General features: G+C 38.9%; 1 pseudogene; it reads left to right on the forward strand.

Moving 5' to 3' along the window:
* The first annotated feature begins 261 nt into the window (after positions 1-261).
* On the forward strand, positions 262-923 carry LOC136313632 (glutathione S-transferase Mu 1 pseudogene; annotated as a pseudogene).
* The last annotated feature ends 3,637 nt before the right edge of the window (positions 924-4,560 follow it).

Raw genomic sequence — 4,560 nt, forward strand, 5'->3', positions numbered from 1 at the left:
AGTGCTTATAGGGAAATTCATAGTATTAAAAGTTTATATCAAAAAAGAAAAAGTCTCAAATCACTGATCTTTAAAACAACTTTTTAAAAAGAGCAAAATAAACCCAAATCAAGCAGAAGGAATAAATTTTAAAAAGTTAAGAGCAGAAATGAATGAAAACATAAGATTAATAAAGAAAAACCAATGAAATAAAATATTAGGTCTTTGAGATCAGTTAAATTCATAAACCTAGACATCACTGAGAGCAGGAAAACCAGCCCCATGACCATGACTTTATGTTACCGGGACATCTGTGGGCTGGCTCACGCCATCTGCCTGCTCTTGCAGCACACAGACTCAAACTATGAGAAGAGGTACACAATGGGGGACGCTCCTGACTATGACAGAAGCCAGTGGCTAAGTGAACAATTCAAGCTGGGCCTGGACTTCCCCAATCTGCCCTCCTTAATTGATGAGGCTCACAGGCGGACCCAGAGCAACAGCATCCTTCGCTACATTGCTCACAAGCACAACCTCTGTTGGGAGACAGGAGAAGAGAAGATGTGCATGAACATTTTGGAGAACAAGGTTATGGACATCTGAATGCATAATACCAAGACTTGCTACAGCCCTGACTTTGGGAAACTGAAGCCTGAGTTTTTGAAGGTGCTCCCTAAAAAGATGAAGTTGTTTTCACCATTTCCGGGGAAGAGGTCTCGGTTTGCAGGGGACAAGCTCACCTGTGTGGCTTTCCTGGCTTTGTGACATCCTGGATGTGCCGCGTATGTTCGAGCACAAGGGCTGGATGCGTCTCCAACCTGAAAGATTTCTCGGTCTGCTTTGAGGGCCTGAACAAGATCTCCGCCTGTATGAAGTCTAGCCGCTTCCTCCAAACTTCTGTGTACTTGAAGATCGCTGTGTGGGGCAACAAGCAGGACTTGTAAAGTCCGGAGATGGAAGCAAGGAGCACATAGGGGCCTGGAGATCAGCTGGTCCTGAATGAGCCTACAGAACTGTCTTGTTCTTTTCTTTTTTCTTTTTTTTAAAATCTTTTAAAATTTTATTTATTCATTTTAGAGAGGAGAGAGAGAGGGAGAGGGAGAGAGAGAGAGAGAGAGAGAGAGAGAGAGAGAGAGAGAGAGGAGAGGGGGGGGAGGAGCAGGAAGCATCAACTCCCATATGTGCCTTGACCAGGCAAGCCCAGGGTTTCGAACTGGTGACCTCAGCATTTCCAGGTCGACACTTTATCCACTGCGCCACCACAGGTCAAGCCTGTCTTGTTCTTTTCTCCTTTTCTTTCCTTCTCCTCTACTCAGGTTATATTTGGTGCCTTTCTCTTCCCCAGTCCCAGTTCGTTGTGGATTGGAATATAAAGCTCTCCAGCACCCCCTTGCTCAGTGAAGTCTCCCCCTGACATTGTCCTTACTGAACTGAACTAAAGCCAGACAGACCTTTCTTTCAGGGATTGCTCGAGGTGCTGACGGGACCCCTGGCCTGGAGAGCTCAGCCCTGCTCCTCCAGCATGGTCCTTGCCAAGTCCTGCCTGATCCCCAGTAAAGTCTAATCATGCCTGAAAAAAAATCTTCAACCTCAATGAACTTCACATACCTTAACAAAAGATGCAAATTGTTAATATCAGTAATGAAAGAGAGGATATCACTACAGACTCCTTAGATATTATAAAGATAATAAGGGAACACTATAAACAACTCTATATGCTTAACTATGACAACCTAGGTGAAATCAACTAATTCCTTGAGAACAAAATACCAGAACTCATCAAGGAGAAAGTAGATGACCTGAAGAATCCTGTAACAGTAAAAAAAAATTGAATTCATAGTTAAAAACTTAAAAATTTTTTCCCAGGCATAGATGGTTACACTGTATGATTCTATTAAAACTTAAAGATGAAATTAAATATTCTACACAAACTTTTCCAGAAAATAGGGAACATTTACCAAAAATTTTTTTTTGAGATTTTATTTAATGATTTTTTGAGAAAGGAGAGAGAGAGAGAGAAAATCAGGAGAATGGAACGGGAAGCAACTCTTAGTTACTTCTCCCATGTGCTTTGACCGGGCAAACCTGAGGCCTCAAACCGGCAACCACAGAACTCCAGGTTAATGCTTTATCCACTGTGTCCCCACAGGTCAGGCTTACCAACTCATTTTTATAAAACCCTGATACCAAAGTCATTAAAAGACAGAATAAGAAAACTATAGGTTAATATCTCTCATAAACATTGGTGTAAAAAATCAAACAAAATCTTAACAAATTGAACCCAGAAGTATTTTATTTTATTTTTATATTGTATATTTTTTGCTTTTACTTTCTGTTTACAATATTTTTATTTATTGATTTTATTTTATTATTTTTTAATTAAAACATTGTTTTAAATTTATTGATTTCAGTGAGAGGAGGGGAGGGGGGAGAGAGAGAGAGAGAGAGAGAGAGAGAGAGAGAAGAGAACATTGATCTGTTCCTGTATGTTCCCTGACTGGGAATCAAACCAGCAACTTCTGTGCTTAGGAACAATGCTCTAACCAACTGAGCTACCTGGCCAGAGCTATTTATTGATTTCAGAGAGAGCGAGGAAGGGAGAGAGATAGAGAAAAACTGATATGTTGTTTCACTTATTTATGCATTCATTGGTTGATTATTGTATGTGCCCTGACCGGAGACTGAACCCATAACCTTGGCTTATTGGGACAATGCGCTAACCAACTGAGCTATCCGGCCAGGGAAACCTGGAAATATTTTTAAAACATTATACAGTATAACCAAATGGGGCGCTTGTCTTGAAAAAGCAAGACTGTTTCAGTGTTTGAAAAATCAATCAATGTAATCTACTCTATTGATAGACAAAAGAAGAAAAACTACATAATTATATGAATTGATGGAGAAACAGCATTTGAAAAAATTCAACACCTATTCAAAATAAAAAATTATCAGATAATTAAGATAGAAGGAAACTAGATCTCATAAAGGTCATAGATGCCAGCATCTAGATTCATACTTAGTAGTGAATGACTTAATGCTTTCCCCCTAAGATCAGGAACAGGCAAGGGTATCCTCTTTAAATCTTATTTGACATTATACTAGAATTCCTAGCCAGTATAATAAAGCAAGAATAAGAAATAGAAAGCAGCCATAGCTGGATAGCTCAGTTGGTTAGAACGTCATCCTGAAGCACAGAGGTTGCCTGTTAGATCTTCGGTCAGGGCACATTCAGGAGCAGGTTGATGTTTCCCCTCTCTCTTTCCTTCTTTCCCTTCCTCTATCTCTAAAATTAATACAATAGACATTTTAAAAAATGATTATTTCTTTTCTTCTTCTTTTTTTAAGTGAGAAGAGTGGAGATACAGAGACAGACTCTTGTATGTGCCCAAACCAGAATCCACCCAGTAACCCCCATTTGGGGCCAATGCTTAAATCAACTGAGCTATATCCTCAGTGCCCAGGGCCAATGCTTTGACCAATCAAGTCTCTGATTGCAAGAAGGGAAGAGGTAGAGAAGGGGGAGAAGGAGGAGAGAAGCAGATGGTCACTTCTCTTGTGTGTCCTGATAGGGAATTGAACTTGGGACATCCATATGCTGGCTGAAACTATGTTCACTGGGCCAACCAGCCAGGGCAAAAAGATTATTTTGGAGGAAAAACAGTCTGTATTTGCAGATGACCTAATTGAAACCAAAAGAAATGAGAGAAAAATAAAAACTCCTCATAGAACTGAATTAAGTAAAGTCACAGGACATAAGGTAAAAACACAAAAATAATCTTATATCTGTACACCAGCAATGAACAACAGAAACTGATAAAAAACACATCATTTATAATAGCTCTAAAATATTAAAATACTTAAGAATGAATTTAACAAAGCATAAGATATATATATGCAGCAAACCACAAAATACTAATGAAAGAAATCAAAGAAGAACTAAATAAATGAAAAGACATATTGTGTTTAGGAATGGAAAGTCTCAACTCGCTAAGCTGATACATAGATTTAACTCAATCCATTGACTATTTCAGCAGAATTTTTGTGGATATAGGCAAGCTGATTCTAAAATTAATATAGAAATTCAAAGGAACTAGGAAAGCCAAAATGTTTTAAAAAGAAGAATAAAATTGGAAGAATCATACTACCAGATTTTTAAGTTGTACTATAAAAGCTAGATTAACCAAACCATGTAGTATTGGTAAAGGCATAGTCACTTTGGTCAGTGGAACACAACAGATAGCCCAGAAAGATTCATACAAATATAGCCAATTGATTTTTTTAAAACTTAAAAAAAATTTTATTATTGATTTTTAGAGAGAAAGGAAAGGTGTGAGAGAGAGACAGAAAGATTGATCTGCTCCTGTATGTGCCCTGACCAGTGATTGAACCCACAATCTTCGCATATCAGGACAATGGTCTAACCAACAGAGCTAGCTGGCCATGGCCTGGCTAATTGATTTTCAAGAAAGGCCCAAAGATTTTTTTTTTTTTTTCCTGAAGCTAGAAAAGGGGAGAGACAGTCAGACAGACTCCCGCATGCGCCCAACCGGGATCCACCCAGCACACCCACCAGGGGGCGAT

This window comes from Saccopteryx bilineata, chromosome 9 (assembly GCF_036850765.1).
Source record: "Saccopteryx bilineata isolate mSacBil1 chromosome 9, mSacBil1_pri_phased_curated, whole genome shotgun sequence".
Taxonomy (NCBI): domain Eukaryota; kingdom Metazoa; phylum Chordata; class Mammalia; order Chiroptera; family Emballonuridae; genus Saccopteryx; species Saccopteryx bilineata.